Genomic DNA, 20,906 nt, shown 5'->3' with positions numbered 1-20,906 from the left:
TTCAACCCGTGGATTTGAACTTGTATTATTTCAGGGGATTTTCAACCCGATTGAAATTGGAGTTTGACTCGAAGTTTAAATTTTGAAATGGAAAGGGAGGCATTTTGTATGTAGAACATGGCGCTTTGTATTTGGAAAATCCGGCATTATGTCGCCGTGGATTTGAGATATTTGAATTTGGGAACTTGAAAGTCCGGCATTATGCCGCCGTGGACTTGGAGTGTAGGATTCGAGATTTGAAGGTTTGGAATTTTTGAACTTCGAGCTTGAGGTATTAAATGCGGAATGGAAAATCGGCATTACGACGGCATGTATTTGGAATCTGAAGTTTTGAGCATATGACTTGAAATTCGAAAGATTGAAATGGAATTTGAGGTTTGAAAATTGGAGTTGAAAAGTTGGCGTTACGCCGGTCATGAACTTTGGCATTTGAACTTTGAGGTTTTGAGACTTGGAATTGGCAACTTGACTTTGATGCTTGAAGACTTGAATGTTTGAAATAGAAAATCCGGCATGACGCCGTTGGATTTGTGGTTTTTGACTTTGAAGTTTGAAGCTTGAAATTTGGACTAGAAAATCCGGCATTAAGGCGCCGTTGGGTTGTGTTTGAAAATTGAAGTTTTGGACTAGAAAGTTTGAATTTGAACTTGAAGCTTGAGGACTAGGAAATCCGGCATTATGACACCGTTGGATTTGGACTTGAAATTTGAGATTTGAGGTTTTGAAAATAGAAAATCCGGCATTATGACGCCGTTGGATTGTATTTTGAACTCGGAACTTGGATTTTTGACTCGAAAATCCGGCATTATGACGCCGTTGGATTAAATTTTGAATTTGAAAATTGGAATTCGAAATGGAAAATCCGGCATTATGACGTCGTTGGATTGAATTTTTGAATTTGAAAGTTGGAATTTTGACTCGAAAATCCGGCATTATGACGCCGTTGGATTGAACTTTGACTTTGAAACTTGGAATTTGGACTCGAAAATCCGGCATTATGACGCCGTTGGATTGAATTTTGAGTTTGGCATTTGTGCGTGAGGCGTGTTTAAGGGTTTTGAATCAAATGGAGTGACACTCCTAAAGACCCTAAAATCGGCGATTCAGATGCATGAGGTTTGAATGATGCTCCTAGGGGTTTGGTTTCCTAGTTGGAGGCTAATTGGTTTTGGCAAGCTAGAACTCGAGGTTAGCCATTCATGCGTGCAAAGACGCCCACACAATGCACAAGAAGCACGTTGTCACACTAATCATGAATATGAATGCGACATGCAAAGTTCTCAACCTAAGGTCAGTCTAAGTTTTTGTATGATGCAAGTGGTCGGCTTTGGGTGTCAAAAAGGTACTCGGCTAAGAGACGGATCCGGCGACAAGCTTTCATGTTCCGCCCAAGGGAAGTGTGTGTCGGCAGACGGCCTCCATACTTGACATCGGGAATGTCAAGCAAATGCCAAGTTTCGGTAGGCGCGGAAATGGTCACACACTTTGGTCGGGAACCGTATGGAGAGTCACCATTTCGTTGCCCCCGGGGCTAGCCCGAATGTAGAACACATCCGTTTGGGCAAAGGTAGAAATTCATTTTTCACAATATGGTTTTCGAAAAATGCATGAAATGCCTAGAAATTGAAATTGAAATCGTACTTAAATTTGTATTTGTAAAGCCCGTTTTTCGGCACTCGTTCATGAGGCTTGGGAGCGCCCTTCCAGATGCAAAAACAGACTAACTCCCAACACGGAAAGTTGAGCAAAAGTGGGCGACAAGCCACTGTGAGCCACTGTCCTGGATGCAGGCAGCGGCGTTGGGCGCAGGGGCTGCGCCTGGCGCCAATGCTGGCATCCAGTAATTCGGCAGATCAGTGGCTGGTTGCTCGAAATCTGCTCTCATTTTCGAAATTGAAATTAGAAAATTCCCCAGTGGAGTCGCCAATTTACTGTAGGGGGGTTTTTTTCCCGTTTTCCTACAATTTGGGGTTTGGCACGCGGCGGTTCGTTTAGATAACCGTTGAATTGTTTTTGCACCTCGAAGGAGTCGCCACCTAACTTATTTTAGGTCTCATTTGGGAAGACCGCACAATGACTCTATTTTTGGATAAGGCCTTGAATCCTTGAAACGGATGGGTGAGATCCGGGCTCGGGAACGAAAATGCTTATTCGGCGAGCTTTAGAAATATTCAAGTAAGTTGGCACAACATTGTTTCGAAAAGAAACCCTAAGATTAGACTATATGGGTTTGCAAATTAGAACAAAATAGAATTTCTAATTGTACGGTAGTCACTTTGCTTTAAAGATTGATTTAAGGAACCTAAGGCCGGTTTGTCCAAAAATATCTTCGTTAAGCGTGATGTAACCTTTGTATTTTGTTGTATTTAGCATGTTGGTGATGAAAGCAATAAAGCACATAAAGCAACATCACAATACTAAATAAAGTGCGAAATTAGTAAATACAAGACCCCCTAGAAAAGGACTAGGGAGTAGGTCCACATTGCCTAGAAATGGACTAGGCAAGTAAAGGTGCGGAATTGAAAGTGCGATATTGAAATTGCGGTATTGAAATTGCGGTATTGAAAGTGCGATATTGAAAGTGCGATATTGAAATTGCGATATTGAAATTTGTACTTGGGCACATGAGATTCGAACGCCAAGCGGCTCCTTAAAAATAAGTGCGCCCGACACGAATTCAAAGCCAAAAATCTCAACTTGGGAGAGGTTGCTCAACCCAAATGTCCTAGATTTTGCATATGGAACTTGAAATTGAAAGCTTGAATATTGAAAGGTTTGAACTTGAAAAGATTGAATCTTGAACTTGAAATGATTGAAATTCGAAAACTTGAACTTGTATATTGAAATTTGAAGACTTGCACTTGTAATTCGAAATTCGAAAAATGGAGTTTTGAATCTCAAAAGATTAAACCTTTAAATGCTAAAAGATGTCATCTTTGATTACTTCACACTTGAAGGTGATTCTAGTCCAAAGAGATGAATGCAAACAACTTTGAACATCCTTGAATCTTGAAAATTTGTATTTTGTATTTTGAAAAAGTTTGTATTTTTGAAAAAGCATGTATGATTGTTGCAAGTGGTGTTTTTTTATGACAAAAAAAACACCAACTTGCTAATCATTTGAAATCAAAATAGCATAATTGATTGAAATGGGATTCGGATTTACCTAGTTAGGCTTAGGCACGAGCTCCCAATTGCTCTTGAATTTTGGAATTTTTGTATGTGTTTTGAAGAATTTTGAAGTTTGTATTGTGAGGAGTAATGTCGAAATTACGACGCTGTATGTGTTGTGCTCCCTCCTTTTTTCGAAGGAAATGAGGGGTATTTATAGGAGGGAAATGGTGCAAAACGCCAGCACACGCCAGCGCCTGGCGCCAGGCCAGCGCTGGGCGCTGCTGACGTGGGCTGAATGCCGCCAAAAAGGACGGAAAGATGCCGTCCTTGATTTGTCTTGTATGGGTATACCTTCGTACGAATAGTACGATGTTTGGCACATAGTGTTTGCTTGGAGGTTAAGGCTTGAATTTGCGTCTAAAAACAAACCTTCTCGGGATTTTGAATTCCGGTTTTATGGGGCGGGGCCCGGCATGCTCGGTTTTGTGGGTCGGCGCCCGAATTTGACTTGCCTTATATGATTTTGAGTGGAAAAGGCCTAGTAAGACCAATGGGATGGTCCACTAGTTGAGATTGTACTTGGATCTTGAAATTGGATTTTGGAAGTTGCATTTTGTACCGAGTTCCGGAAGGGGAACGGCCTCGGGGATTGGATTTTGGACTTTGGATTTCGGAGGTATTCTTAGCAATTGGGATTTCTGCCTGGAGTTACTCCTATCGCCAAACAAGGATAATGGTATCGTCATCATCCCAAAGGGGAGACATAAATTAGGTGTCTACAATCAGCATCATCAATATTTTTCTCATTAATCTTGTCCTCATTCTCACCCTTCTTCAAATCATCATTGTTCTCCTCCTTCACGTCCACATCCTCATTCTCATCAGTGTCATTCTTCTCCTCGACAATCTTATTCACGTCAATCTTATCCTCATCATTTTTACCATCATCATTCTTCTCCTCACCATCATTCACATCAGCAACATCTTGGATCACTACACCCTGATCCACATTCGGACAATGCAATTATAAAACATTTGACATGAGCAATGTAGATCCCAATAAGATATTTAATAAATGACGTACTAGATTATACAATACCTGGTCGGAGTTATTCACATCAGCATTCACACCATTACAATCGAGAAACATTTTGGATAATTCCATTAGAGGTTTTGGGTCATCACACCAGCTTAAATCCATTGGATCTCTATCTTTCAAGTCTACAGGTGCAGGTATTGGGGCTTGTCGCTCCGCGTCGGCTTGCTGCTCCGCTGCGTACTCTGTTGTGGCTTGCTACTCCGATGCGTACTCCGTTGCGGCTTGCTGCTCCGCTGCGGCTTGCTTGCAGCGGCCCGCTTACTCGACTTCCTCCATTGGATCCACCTTCACTTGCTCCACTAGCTCAATCTCCACTTCCTCCTCCATTAGATCCACCTCCTCTTCCTCTATCGGGGCTTCTTCCTCTAAGTCTTGCTTCTTATACAATATCTCCCTTTGTCTTTTATCCCTTTCTCTTTTCTCCATGACATGTTGTTGAGGGGTTTTAGCACATGTGTCGTTTCTTCTGTTTCTTAAGACCAAGTCAGGATCATCTTCAAATTTGTTCTGTAGAGATATAATGAAATATTTGATTATGGGATATATGAAATGAAACTAAACCTAAACCCTAAACCACTAAACCTTTAACTCCTCCACAAGATTAATGGGTGTAAAGTCCCTCGCATATCTAGTGTGTGGTTCTCCATATGCGACATTTAAACACTGAAAGACAAATAAATAATCAAAATGTTAAAAACCCTAAAACCACTTAACTTATCACGCAAGTGGAAAAATGCAAAATCAACCACTCACCCCTAATCTGCCGAAGTCTTCTTTAGCGGTCCCCTTGGCCCTCTTACTTTTGGGTTCCAACCGGTCTTCTTTCTTTGCTTTGCTGACCTCTTCTTTGGTCCAAACTATGAACCTTGGGAACAATGTCCAAGAGATCGGGGGGCAGTCAAGTCCATCAAGGTAAAAAATATGTCATCATCACGTAGAAACTCCGTTAAGAAAATAATTAAAATAAAGAGAAATAATTAAGGTACGTGAGAAAGTAGATACTCACCGTAAGATACAGAAGGCACCCATCACAACCCTTAGCAAAACCATTGGCGTAAAACTTGGAGAGGAGAGTTTTAGAGGAACTAATGGTTTTATCTAATATCAATGCCGACCACTCATAGATGGCCGCATTTGTGGCCTTTGTTATGGCAGGAAATAAGTCTGATGCCAAATGATGTGATGTAGTAGGACAAAGAACCAGTCCTAAAGCAATGATCAGAAAGGTCGTCTTCCAGTCTTCTTCATTGGCATCCACTACTTTAGCCTCAACCTTTTTTATGGGGGCCTTCATCTCAATGGTCCAGTCTCCATTTTTTCCAAGATCTCCATATCTATCCAGTAAATCTTTCACCTTTTTATTCATATGGCCACTCTTCTGAGTTAAAGGGACTACAATACCTTTACATAGTGTCCCCAAGATACAAGAAACTTGGTTCTTGGACATTGGAAACCTCTTACCACCAACCACCAGTTATTTGCGTAATGGATCCACCTTAGTCAGCAACCAATAGCAACTTAATGTCGCAAATCCCATTTCTTTCATCCATCGCTTCTTAGTTGGACAAAAAACAGAGACAGTGGCAACAAAAGCCTCCACATGACAATTTAGGTTTGTCGACTTGGTGAAATGCTTACGCAGGATCTGCAGGACCGTCTCGTCAGCTATAACATGACCACCTATACTTAACTGATGATTATGTAGAATATAACAAAGTTAAGTCACACTCCAATGCCATAATTCTATGAGATACTTTGAATGTAAAGAAAAAAACAAAAATATATTACCTTCAATATCTATTATGTTATCTTTACTGATGGCACGATCTTCTTGTCATCTTGTGGAGGTGTTGAAAACCTTTCCACTGGTATGCTTTCTCTTCCTCTTCAGTGTTGTAGATTTATCTTCCACTTCCTCTTCCACTGGTTTCCCATGTATTTGATGCTACTAAAAATCAAGAATATACATGCATATAAAAACTTCTGTTGAATATACATGCAACAAAAGCAGAATATACTTGCAACCAAAGCTCATGTAAAAAGAGCACTGCTGAAGCCAACTCTTGACTTATTTTTCAACAAATCTAGAAAATTCAACATTAGTCAATTATTGTTAAAACACACTCAAAAGAAGTCATCTGCTCTCCTTTTCATCCAAAATTAACATATTACAAATATATGTGTAAGTTTAGGTTTTGAAGCCACAACAAGAGCCAATCTTTCAAAACACCACAAATTCAACAGAGTCAAGAACATAAACCAAAATTCTAGATACAACAGAAGTCAACTATACTCAACCCTATGATAAACCGACATAACATACATGCATATATTGCAAGATTTGGCTTAGTTAACTGTCGTCAAACAAAAAGCAACATAAGAAGATCATATAAAAAGAGCATTGCTGAAGCCACAAAAACTTGAATAATGTTGACTAAATGTTGACTGATCTTTTACTTAAAAAGTCAACAAAAATTCAAAAACACACAAAAGCAGCCATATCTTCTCTCCTTTTCATCAAAAATAGACTAAAGAAGTCAATAAACAGTCAACTATAACAAACATATGTTTAAAGTTAAGTCAAATTACACAACAAAAACCAATCTTTCACAACACCTCATATTCAACACAGTCAAGAACATAAACCAATATTCTAGATTCACAGAAGCCAACTATATTCAACCTTATGATCGATAAACAAATAAACAAACATAAAAACTCAACCTAATAAGCAAGACAAAATTATAGTAGTATCCAAATTAAGCAGAAAAAATTAACCAACCACATAATCACAAACCCCCTCCACAATTTTGTCTATGTTGTCATATTCTTTATCGGAGCTCTCCTCGATCCTTGCCTTTTCTCCTCTACCTCTCCCTCTCCCTCTCCCTCTTCCCGTATTTGCAATTCCTTCCTCTTCGCGCAATTTTTCTTCAAACTTCAGAAACCACGTCTTGTCCGTTTATATAGCCAGCTTCCTCAATGCTTATCTCATCCATGATGATGTCTTCACTATTCTTCTCAAAAATACTAGGATTGTATGTTTCATCGTTCCAATCCTCCTCCTCCTCCACCTCCTTTATTACTAGCTTATTCAACTTCGGTGCTTGCATGTTTGATTTTCTTTTGCCCATAGCTCGTCTACATTTTCAGTTGTCCCAATTAACATACAAAATCAAAATGCAAAATCTAAATTTCACAATTACAATCAAGGATTAAATTGTGAAACTGTGCAAGCATTAAACTGTGAAATTCAACATGCAAAATCTAAATATCATCGAAAAATGCCACATGAAAATTAAACAATTGTCCAAATTAAAAATTAAACAGTGAAATTGGGGGTTCGAGGTGTTCTTCCAACCATATTTATGATCTCCCCTGTTCATTTTCGATTTTATTGGAAAACCAAATTTCAATCAAACCCACAAAAAGCAAAATTATGCCAACATATACAAATTTAAGCCTATGTGATAAAATGTTTTAGATTTTCATCAATAATTGATCAAAATAATCGAACAAATTTTGAACCCAATTGTAATTCATGAAATCTAGAATTAGAATTTTATAAAATTTTGGGGAAAATTGAAATTTACCTTTAAGGTTGTCGTCGAACTGTTCTTCGTGTTCTTCAAGGTGTTTCGTGTTTTCTCACTGTTTTGAATTTGGAGTTTCTCTTTCTTTTAGTGAATTCAGAAATTTTATATATGATATACATATTCAAAGAGTATAGTATACCGTATACCATCGTCCCAGTCGCCAAACACTGTCTAGTCATCTAGTCCCAGTCACCAAATATTTATTGCAAATCCCAATTAGCAAATGTTAAATGTCTAAACTACCCTCTATATTTTTTGCGTAACCAATCTAATATATATACATATAAAGGGGAGTTTTTTGGAGAGAAATGAGAGCGTCCACGTAGGATTTCGATAGTTATGATTCACATTAATCTTTAAAATAAAAATCGAAATTAAAGTTCTTGATGAAAGATAAAATATTTTAAACTAATTTTGCATTTTGTGTGTGGGTTATCACAAAGTGAAAGATAATTCCATGAATTTTTTTTTTAAAAGAAAGATAATGCCATGAAATCTTTATATATATAAAAAAAAAACCACATTCCAATCCCGAATCCCCTTGCCCCTTAAATACGTTTACTGCTTTTTTTGTGTGCTTTATTAATTATTTGTTCTTATTATTAGCTAAGTTTTGTTGTTTGGACTTTTTTGATTACTACTTAGCACCGAGTAATAAGTTGTACGGATTATTAATAATTCGGGTGTATCATGTAGGGAATAATCGACTAATCGAGGTATGATTTCATGATTTTTTTTTCTAACAGTTTGTTTGTTGCTCCTTAATGAATAAATTTTGTGCAGGTATATCCTACATATAATCAAGGTTTCGTTCTGTTAAACCTTATTTACCACGTGTAATCTTTCAATTTCAAAAATCTATGTTTTGAACAATTATTAAATGCAAGTTATGGAAAGCGAGAGCGAAAATGAGAGAAACGAGTATGGCCTGTCTATCGAGGAAAACGACCTCTTACGGCGCTCGAATAAGAAATTCAAGAGGAATTTCGCGGATTCATCTCACTCGCAGGTGAGGAATCAGTTGACATCGTCAGATGTGGAAATGACTGCTGCACCAGTAGATGATGAGAGGGGGACTGGCCTGAATCTGGCCTCTTATGCTCAAGCGACGCGAGGGAATGCAGCGACGAATCCCCTTTTCGATGGAGGTTTTGTTGAGGATGAAGGGATTGAATCCGAAGATGACGTCCCAGTAAATGCGGTTGAGGATGACGAGACATGTCCGACAATCCTATTAACCAAAGAAGAGAAGCGTAGACTCAGACTACCATGGATGAAGGCCTTGATTGTCAAACTGTTTGATAAACGTCTAAGTTACGAGGTTTTTATTCGAAGACTTCGCCTAAAGTGGAGCTTGAAAGGGGAAATTGCACTGACGGATGTGGGACATGCGTATTATGTGGTCAGATTTAACAATACAGATGACTACAACTTTGTGCTCACACAAGGCCCTTGGATGATTGGAGATAGCTATTTGACGATTCGCAAATGGATCCCTAATTTTGTCCCAGACGAGGAACCAATTCGGAAACTCACAGCGTGGGTTAGAATTCCAAATTTATCAGTGGAATACTTCGACTCGCAGTTCTTACATAAGATTGGGTCTCGAATCGGTAAGGTAATTAAGATTGACAAGAATACTGAGAGCAAGGATAGGGGACAATACGTCAGGTTCAGCATTGAGGTAGACTTAACGAAACCCCTATTATCTAAGTTCCGACTTAATGGCAGAGTGTGGATTATTCAGTATGAAGGGTTGAAGCAAATTTGCTTCAAATGCGGCAAACTTGGCCATAAAGAAGGCGAGTGCAGTTCTTTCAGAGAGAATGATGGGGGTGTCCTCAACGCCCATGCTTCAGAAGCTAATGGGGAACAGGGGAACACACCTAATGGCGGCGTTCGAACGATGAAGGGAGCTAGTAAGCCAGGTACAGGCCAAGAAAAGTATGGGGCATGGATGTTGGTCCAACGGACAGCGCGCAGGTATGTTCCGAGGGGTAGGAATGATCAAGGTCAAAAGCAAGGTGTGCTGGACAAAAACAAACAGAGCAACCATGACTCGAGGGAGTCGGGGGGCAATGCGTTGGCCAAGGGGTCGAGCCAAATGGCTAGGGCTAGACAAACGGATGGCAACTTGGTAGCTCAAGGTCAGCGCGAGGGTCAACCCATGGGTGGGTCAAGGTTTGATGTCCTGTCAGTTGAAGAAAATAAGGAAGGGGAGGAGGAGATTCTAGATCGAAACAATACTGCCGTGATTGCAGGAGAAGATATGGAAATTATGGAGGATTCCACAAAAATAGCAGTTAGTTTAGGGAAGGAAGATTTGGAGGAAAAAGGAGAGAAAATCGGCACGAAGGATGAGAGTTTAAGAGAAGGGGATATTCTCTTGGAAGATGAAGTTGTGGAACTTGGCATAAACTCGGGGGAGATGAGGAAAACAAATCAGGAAGGAATCCTATATGGGTTAAGAAAAGATAATATAAGAAAGGAAAGTGTTGATATCTTGGAGAAAAATATCGCAAAGGAGCAATCCCGTATCCCCTTAAACTCGCAGAATAATAATCTAGGGTTGAGAGGAGTAGGGGTAGGGTCAAGAGTTTTCCAAAAAAATAGTAATAATTTGAGTAGATTAGGGATTCTTCCTGGAAAAGAAAATATAACAGGAAGAGCTCCTAACCCTACCTCAGTTGTTACCCGTCGACCTGATCATCCCTCATTGAACCATAACCAAGCCCAAGTTTCCCATAATGAACAACCTGCGAGTGCCAATCACACTGGTAGTTCGCGTCCCCACAGAGTACTCGGCCCTCATCGGTTCTCCGATGGAGGGGTCAACGATGGTAGCAATCCAACCTATGGCGAACAAAGTGTTGTTGCAGGTGAGCACGTTCCTGCCCCCGGTTCACAACCCCCCGGAAATGCTGGCAATAGTTCAAGTACCAATGGAGGTAGTCCAACCAATGAAGGCATTGAGGGCAGCCTTCTTGAGCACGCTCTCTAGTGTGCCTCTAGAGGTGTATGATAGGTATCCTAAATTTCCAGAATTTAATATGTCAGTTAAAATCATGATATGGAATGTGAGAGGCGTTGGGAATAAGCTAGCAGTAATTAAGGAGCTAGTGAGAATCAATAATCCAACAGTGTTAGTACTGGTAGAAACTCATATAAGCGGAGAGCAGGCACAAAAAGTTTGTGATAGAATTGGTTTTGATGGTCAATTAAGAGTGGATGCAGCAGGGTTTAGTGGTGGTATCTGGATGTTTTGGAGGAGTAATCAAGTCACGGTTACAGCTTTTGAAGAACACTCTCAACACCTCACGGTGAAGATCAGTAAATTAGGGGAGACCCCGTGGCTATTTTCGGCCATCTATGCTAGCCCGGACAGTGGTAGACGGAGAGAGTTATGGAGAAAATTGGAAGAAGTAAAGGATAATTTCAATGGCCCGTGGTTACTTGCGGGGGACTTCAACGAAACTATGAGTATCGAGGAGAGGAATGGTGCGAATGGCTCCGAAATGCAACGACGCTGCAGAGCTTTCTCGGACTGGGTTAACAGCAACGGCTTACTTGATTTGGGAAGTTCTGGCCCGGATCATACGTGGTTTGTTGGAGACTCGCAGGAGACCTTTAAGTCAGCCAAACTGGATCGTGACTTAGCTAATGATAGCTGGCGCTTACGTTTCGAGGAAGCAGCTGTCCGTGTCCTTCCGAAGGTGAGTTCAGACCACTGTCCCATACTTATTAGTACGAATGGGTTTGCACCGATCCCTAGGGTGCTCAAACCATTCCGGTTTCAAGCAGCGTGGTTGAGCCAAGAGAGTTTTGAAGAGTTTATTCTTTCGAATTGGAGCCAAGAAGCCCCTCTGGTCCCCTTCCTCAAAGAGTTTGCTAAGAAGTTGAACCTTTGGAGTAAGGAGAAATTCTATAATATTTTCCGAAAGAAATCTGAATTATGGGCCCGTTTAGAAGGAATTCAGAGAACTTTGGCTGCAGGAGGGCCAAGATATTTGTTGAAACTGGAGAAAACTTTGAAGAAAGAAATGGAAGTGGTGTTGAAGCAAGAAGAGACTCTTTGGTTCCAGAAATCAAGAATGGAAGCATTAAAGGACGGAGATTGCAACACGAGGTATTTCCATCTATCTACTGTGATTAGGAGGAAGCAGAACAGAATAGAAACCCTGCAGGATGGAAATGGAGTATGGGTGACTGATGGGGAAGAGATCAAAGCTATGGTGCTCGAGTTTTGGTCTAACATGTTTCGAGAAGAGAACTCGAATGGGCCTCAACAAAAGCTATTAAATGATTATTTTCCTCGACTCTCTGGTGAGGAATGGAATGCTTTCAACCGCCCATTTGCTAACTGTGAGGTGAAAGCTGCTCTCATGGACATGAAACCATACAAAGCTCCAGGGCCGGATGGTTTTCAACCTATTTTTTATCAACGTTTTTGGGAGGTAGTGAGTCCAAATCTGATCAAATTGGTGAAAGATGTTTTGGAAAGTCGTCAGTTTCCAGAAGGACTTAACGATGCATTCATCGTTCTAATTCCCAAATGTGACGCGCCGCAAAGAGTCAGTCACTTCCGTCCAATAGGGCTATGCAATATAGTGTATAAGGTGGTCACCAAAGTCCTACTCAATCGCCTGAAGCCAGTCTTGCCATCCCTGATCTCTCCGACACAGTGCAGCTTTGTTCCTTGTCGGCAGATTACTGATAACGTGATCATAGTGCAAGAAATGTTACACACAATGCGTAGAAAACAAGGGCGTATGGGGTATATGGCAGTGAAAATTGATTTCGAAAAGGCTTATGACCGACTTAGATGGTCGTTTATTCGAGACTCCCTTATTGAACTACGACTTCCGCTGCATATGGTGGAGTTGGTTATGTGGTGTATTACTTCGGCTAGGCTACAGATTCTTTGGAACGGGGTCCCAACAGAGTTCTTTTCCCCGACTAGGGGCATCCGTCAAGGACCCGTTATCTCCATATCTTTATGTGATCTGTATGGAAAGATTAACTCACTTGATCGATCGTAGCATGCATATTGGAGAGTGGAAATCAGTTCGCGCAAGTAGGCACGGCCCGAATATTTCAAACTTGGCTTTCGCGGATGACTTGATCTTATTTGGGGAAGCCACGAAGGAACAAGCTATGATCATGAAGCGTTGTTTGGATGAGTTTTGTGTAGCATCTGGCAGCAAGGTGAGTGCGGAGAAATCTCGGGTTTATTTCTCTCCGAATACAAGCTTTGATACAAGGGATGAGGTTTGTGGCACCTTGGCTATGGAATCTACTGAAGACCTAGGGAGATACCTAGGTGTTCCAACTATTAATGGCCGCACCTCAAAGGCGGACTATCAATATTTAGTGGACCGAATTAATAACAAATTGTCAAGTTGGAAGGCTAAATGTATGTCTATGGCTGGCCGGGTGACTTTGGCCCAATCTTCTCTTTGCTCCGTTCCATTCTATGCGATGCAAACTACGAAACTCCCTTGTTCGGTCTGTGATGAAGTGGATAAGAAAGCAAGAGGGTTTATTTGGGGGAGCACGAAAGGTCATAATAAGATTCATCTAGTAGCTTGGGAGAAAGTTGCGTCCCCCAAGAGGGAAGGAGGCTTGGGGTTACGGTCTATGCGTCAAGCCAATGCCGCTTTTTTGGCAAAGCTAGGATGGAGATTATTAACAGAACCCAAGGCGCTGTGGGCGAGAGTAATTCGAAGCAAATATTGTGAGGGACGGTGTGACATTGACATGTTCAAACCTAAGCGGGATGCGTCTAATGCGTGGCGTGGTATCGTAGAGCACATAAATGTGGTGCAACAAGGAGTGAATATGGCTGTTGGGAATGGTAAGAGAACCTTCTTTTGGCACCATAGATGGGCAACTCTTGCGCCACTAATCAAGCTTGCTTCGAGGGAACCCCCCCTTGAGAAACAAGATGTGACGGTAGAGGAGATGTGGGATCGAGAACTGGGCTGGAAATTTGAAGAATTCGCTGACTATCTTCCAGCACTCACACTCAAAACAATAGCATCTTATGAGCTTGCAGAAGATGATGAGGAGGTTGATGAAGTCTATTGGAATGGCGAGTCGTCCGGGGGGTTCTCGGTTAAGTCGGCCATGACCATTATGAAAGGTAACTCCCTCCAATACACACACTTAAGTAAAGGTTGGAAGTGAAGGAAATAATGCCCTTGGTCCAAGTATGCATTCTATGTTAAGTCTAATAAATGCGGTTCAGTATTAATTAACAAGTTAATAATTCAGTGAGATCAAGTGAGCTGAATGCCTAGCTAGAGGCCGCTTCAGTTCAAGTGGAATTAATGATATTAATCCACAGCTTACTCTTGACTGAACCCGTAGGGTCACACAAATAGTACGTAAACGGATCAAGTATTTAATGGCATTAAATACTCCATCTATGAATATTCGGAACCGACGGATCTTGGTTTCAGTGGGAGCTAAGATCGTCACAGGCAAGGAATGAATACTCCGGAAACGATGATATTGCCGGAAACGGAAATATGGATCGTATCGGAAATATAAATATTATCCAAGTCGTAGATGTTGCCGGAAACGGAAACATGGTACGTGTCGGAAAATATTATCGGAAATGGAAATATTGCCAGAATCGGAAATATTGCCGGAAACGGAAATATTTTCAGAATCGGAAATATTACCGGAATCGGAAAATAATTCCGGAAACGGAAATATTAAATATTTGTTCGAAACGGAAATTAATTCCGGAATCGGAAATATTAAATATTGTTCGTATCGGAAATGAATTCCGGAATCGGAAAATTTAATCGGAAGCGCATCGTACGAATAAGCATCGGACGAGGCCTGCCGGACGAGGCCCAGCACGAAGCCAGGCCATCGCCCAGCAAGCCAAGCGCGCCGCACAAACAGCCACGCCAGGCCCAGCGCAAGGCCAGGCCCAGCAGGCTGCGCGCAGCGCGCAGCGCGCACAGCGCGCACAGCACGCGCAGCGCACAGCGCGCACAGCACACGCAGCGCGCAGCGCGCGCGGGCGCTGAGTGGGCTGCTGCTCGCGCGCACGCATGGGGCCCATCGTGGCTGCCGTGCGTGTGTGTGCAAGTGTTTGTGTTCGTGCACGTTTCCTAAAACATGCAGAGTTCGGTTAATGATTAAATTCCTAATTCTATTTGATAAATTAATTAAATTAGAGTTCTTGTAGGATTCTAGGTTTAATTAATTTGTATCTGAATAGGATTTCGATTCCCTTTCCATACCGCTATAAATATGAGGCTAGGGCTCACAATTTATAACACAAGTTTCAAAGTATTCAAAGTGAGTTTTTGAGAGAAAAATTCAGTCACACATTTGCCTATAAAGTGCCGAAAATAATAGTACCTTAAGGGCGATTCTAGTTGGTCAATCTTAAGGCGGATCCGGACGTGCTGTGGACTATCTACGGAGGGACGACACTTGGAGTCCTAAAGACTTGTTCTTGTTCGGTTCGGGCGCAGCTAGGGAAGGCACGCAACAAAGAGTATGCATCTAATCTATGCTAAATGATTATGTGTAAATAATATGTTTTCCTGGGTTTATGGTTTTTCCGCATGATTTATGAATTGTCATATGTATCATAACCTAACAGTGGTATCACGAGCCCCTTATTATTTTCATAATCTAAATTGCATGAACATGGTTAAATATTACAAATTTGCAAGAATTAAAAGGGGTGATTAATTTTCGTAATTGTTAATTAATTGCAAATTGCGTTTATTTAATTATACGTACGCAGTTTTTCGGCAGTTTCTTCGTTACTCATCCGAATTGAGTGATTTTTGTGTCAATTCCGCATGTAAAAGGCATTCTAAAATTTTGACAAAAATAGTATTTTTCTGCCGAACCCAGAATTCTCAAATTCGAAGCCTAACTATGACTTTTCGAAGGTTTTAGTTTTTCGAATGCAAAATTTCGTAAATTTAAGATGTTAAATTAAATATTTGCGATTCTTGTTGATAAATCTTGAATTTTTGATTGACCTACTGCATATGTTTAACAAGTTTGAATGCCTAGTCTTGTTAATTATGCAATCTAATTTGTAATTATGATTAATTTGTTGAAAATTAGAATAATTTAGAATTAATTTGATTTTCATAATTAATTGTAATTTAATTAGAAACCTATGATTAAAAACCACCATAAAAATTGTAAATTTACGATAAATTTTAAATTTTTATGACCTAGACTTGAATCCATAACAATCGGAAATCAATTGGATAATAAATTTTCGATTTTTCGCCCTAAAATTATGAAATTAATATTATTTATTAATTTGTCATTAATTTTAAATATAAATTTTAAATTTTTATGCGATTCGTTCATATAACTTGCACGCACGAAGCAATGGACGCTTCGTGTTACCCTTAAGGGGTGTTGTATAATGCGGGCATGCGACGACGAGCAAGGGAGCTCGTCGCCCATGCGACACGAATGCAATGAGCAAGGGCGTAGTGCACGAGCACAAGGCAGCAGCCCTGCCTTGTGTCGTGTGCCACGACCAATGGACGAATGGGCATGGGCGTAGGGCGAGCCAAGGCAGTCGCGTGTGGGCAGCAAGCGAGCTGCGCCACAACGCGCGCTGCCTCGCACAAGAGCGCGCAGCGAGCGCAAGCTCGCGTGCCACGAGCGCTGCGCCTAGCATTGCTCGCGCGCACAGCGAGCGATGTCGCCCGCCCAGCGAGCGATGTCGCGCGCCCAGCGAGCGATGTCGCGCGCCCAGCGAGCGATGTCGCGCGCCCAGCGAGCGATGTCGCGCGCCCAGCGAGCGATGTCGCGCGCCCAGCGAGCGATGGCTCGCGCGCCCAGCGAGCGATGTCGCGCGCCCAGCGAGCGATGTCGCGCGCGCACTGCGAGCGATAGCCCGCGTGCGATAAGCGCTGGCGCGCGCAGCGAGCACCAATGCGTGCGGAGGCTTGCGATAGGGATGCAGCAGCTATGCGACGAGCGCATGGGCTGCGCGCACATGGCCAGCAATGGTTGTGTGCGTGCGGCCCATGGGCGTGCAACGCGTAGGGTGTTTGCGTTACGATTAGATCGTTTTGAATGTTTAATTTGAAAATTTCAGTTCACGTAATTTTAATTAATTTTAAAATTAATAATTTAAATTATTTTCTTGGATTTTAATTTTGAATATTATAATTATAATAAATGTTATTTATTCTAATTATTTTACTAAAATTAAAATCATGAATTAATTTAAATACGACTGAAATTAAATTAAACCTTTTGGATTCAATTATAAATTTATATGAGCTTTAAATTTTAATTAAATTTGTATGTTTCCGGTTAGACTAGAAATACATTTTTATGTTTAAAATTGGTAAAGCATATGAATTTATTGGTTTAAGTGGGAGCGCTTTTTAGTCATAAACTCTTGATTAGGTCTACAAATCCTTAAGGTTAAAACAACTTGATTAGAATTAATAAGGACTGAATAATTGGTAGATTATTGGTGCCCTTGATTAATTGCTGCAAATGTTTACGTGATGCATAATGTGTTTTACTAACCAGCTATGTGGGCCATTCATGATAATGAATGGGTGAATGGTATATATTGTATATGTACTGTTTTGCAGGTTATGAAGTGACTAGTATGGCCCAAATAGGATAGAAAATATGGTCTGCGTACCATTAATTTGAATGTAATTGGTCTAAAGTACCAAAGTTATTTTTCAATTCAAATATGGTCTGCGAACCATAAAATAGTTGTAATTAGTTATAGCTTATCCTATTTGAAGAAAATGGTGCCTCCCACGGAGATTTTCAAGACGGACTTTGAAGTCAAAGCTTCAAGATGAAGTCGGGCCATACTAGATCACAAATATCTTATGCATGTTTTAAGTTATTTATTGTTTTAAATATGTCTTAAAATGCATGAGATCAAACGCTTGATTATGTTGCATGATTAAGGATTTTAGTTCACTTAAAATCTAACCAACATAGTAAGAGCCTTAAGTTCCAAACTTAAAAATTGAGTTAAAAGGTGCCATGCCAAAATATACACTTGCTTGGATATCCTTTACATCAATCTAGTAATAGTTTTCGCTCAGCGAGGTGTTACTTATTGGTCCTAAAGGGGCAAGGTACACAAATAATTGTGAGTACATGTTAGTTTTGGTGAAACTCAACGATATAAGTAAGGAGTCCTTTTATGTCGTGGCAAATTCGATAGGTTTACCTAATAAGTTCTTAGACGTACCTATCAACCAAGAATAGTTTCTAGACTATTAGCAAAAGGCTTTTGCTTACCTAAGATGTTCTAGGATTAAGTCGACAAACTGTGCTTAGTTCTTCAATGATTTTAGGATCTTGGAATCATTTTATTCACACCTGCCGGAACACATAATTTGAATAAAATGCTTAATAAACATTGAATTATGCATGTATGCTAGAATTTAAGTTTATTAAGAGAAACTGTGAATGGTTATTTATTTGTTTATTCTTTTCAATTGTAGTTTTAATATGGCAAACAACAATCAAAACATCATCATGGGTTCTGAGCTTATGGTCAAGCTGAACCTGACAAATTTTCTTGAATGGGAAGCTAAGCTAGTTGAAATAGTCAAACTCAATGGGCTTGAGTATGTACTGTCACATCCCATGCCAAGCTACTATGCCAGAGACATGACCCCTGAGAGATTTTACGCCTGGGATGCGGATCTCAAAAAGGTTATGAGTCTCATGCTGAACAATATCCCTGATGATTGGGCTAGAAGGTTTGTAGCCTATGAACCTTTTACGCTCATCAAAAATCTGAGGGATATCTGTCGTGGAAGTACGGAGGACAGGGACCTGAACGTCCATGAGTTGATTGAATCAATGTCTGGTCTAAAGGTTAGTTCTCCCAACAGGTGTTATAGGATGGAGGTCCAAGAAACACATGTTCAGCTCCTTCGCACTAAACAAAGGGTAGGCGTCCCACTGAGGTTCCATGTGGATCTTATGTGTTCATATTTTGATCGCCTAAGTCTACTAGGAACACCAATAAGCGAAAGGATGGCAGTCTCTGTCTTGCTCAATTCACTACACAGTGGGTTTGGTCGCTTCAAGCAACTATACCTAAGTGAACCAAGAGAAGAAACAGTTGCAGAATTTATTCACCTTGTCAGAAAGGCTGAAATAGTACTGGACTGTGAAGCCAAAGATTTACTCAAGGCTAGAAAGAGACCATTCAAGAAAGGTGGAAAGTCCAAGGGCAATGCTAAATCAAAGCAGGACAAGTCCACATCAAGCTGTCTTTATTGTGATGGAATAGGCCATTACAAAAGAGAATGTCCAAAGCTAAAGGAAGATCAGAAGAACGGAACAGTCGTTCCATCTTCAGGTATTTTCGTTATAGACTGTATACTTGCTAATTCAACTTCTTGGGTATTAGATACAGGTTGTGGCTCACACTTATGTTCCAATCCACAGGGACTAAGAAGAAGTAGAAAGTTAAGCAAGGGTGAAGTCGACCTACGAGTGGGAAATGGAGCACGGATTGCTGCATTAGCTGTAGGAACTTACTATTTGTCGTTGCCCTCCGGGCTAGTTTTGGAACTGGAAGAATGTTTCCATGTTCCAAGTCTTACTAAAAACATCATTTCAGTTTCTTGCTTAGATGCTAAGGGATTTTCCTTTATAATAAAAGACAATAGTTGTTCGTTTTATTTTAAAGAGATGTTTTATGGATCTGCTAGATTAGTCAATGGACTTTATTTATTAGATCACGACAAACAAGTATATAACATAAATACCAAAAAGGCCAAAAAGGATGATTCAGATCTCACCTATCTGTGGCATTGTCGATTAGGCCATATAAACTTGAAACGCTTAGAAAGACTTCAAAGAGAAGGAATTCTAGAACCATTTGACTTAGAGGATTATGGTAAATGCGAATCATGTTTACTTGGCAAAATGACAAAGCAACCTTTCTCTAAAGTTGGAGAAAGAGCAAATGAACTATTGGGTTTAATCCATACAGATGTATGTGGACCAATGAGTACAAATGCTAGAGGTGGTTTCAGCTACTTTATCACTTTCACTGATGACTTCAGTAGGTATGGTTATGTCTACCTAATGAAGCATAAGTCTGAATCCTTTGACAAATTCAAGGAATTTCAGAGTGAAGTAGAGAATCAATTAGGCAAGAAGATTAAGGCACTGCGGTCTGATAGAGGCGGTGAATATCTGAGCTATGAATTTGATGACCATCTGAAAGAATGTGGAATTCTATCAGAATTGACTCCTCCTGGAACACCACAATGGAACGGTGTGTCAGAACGGAGGAACAGAACCTTGCTAGACATGGTCAGGTCAATGATGGGTCAGGCCGAACTTCCATTAGAATTTTGGGGACATGCACTAAATACAGCTGCACTCACTATAAATAGAGCTCCGTCTAAAGCTGTCGAAAAGACTCCATACGAATTATGGTTTGGAAAGCCTCCAAATGTGTCTTTTCTTAAGATTTGGGGATGTGAAGTATACGTCAAACAATTAATTTCAGACAAACTTCATCCAAAATCTGACAAATGTATCCTTGTGGGCTATCCAAAGGAAACAAAGGGGTATTACTTCTACAATACATCTGAGAACAAAGTGTTTGTTGCTCGAGATGGTGTCTTTTTGGAGAAGGATCACATTTCCAAAATGACAAGTGGGAGAAAAGTAGACCTCGAAGAAATTCGAGTCGAACAACAAACTCTAGAGAATGCTCAAGATGACATTCAGGATGAAACTCAGAGATCTTTAGAAGAATCTGGTGAGAATCATGGTCAATCTAGAAATGTTACCCCGCGTAGATCGCAAAGATATAGATCTCAACCGGAAAGGTACTTAGGTATTTTGACGAACGAGAGCTATGACGTTCTATTACTTGAAAGTGATGAACCTGCGACTTACAAGCAAGCTATGACGAGCCCTAGCTCCAAGCAATGGCAAGAAGCCATGCAATCTGAATTAGACTCCATGTCTGAAAACCAAGTATGGGATTTGGTCGATTTGCCAGATGGCTACCAAGCCATTGGAAGCAAATGGGTTTTCAAACTGAAAAAGGACAAGGATGGGAAACTTGAAGT

Source organism: Spinacia oleracea, chromosome 5 (assembly GCF_020520425.1).
Source record: "Spinacia oleracea cultivar Varoflay chromosome 5, BTI_SOV_V1, whole genome shotgun sequence".
NCBI classification, from domain to species: Eukaryota; Viridiplantae; Streptophyta; class Magnoliopsida; order Caryophyllales; family Amaranthaceae; genus Spinacia; species Spinacia oleracea.
The sequence above is the reverse complement of the archived record's forward strand: the minus strand, read 5'-3'. Positions refer to the sequence as shown.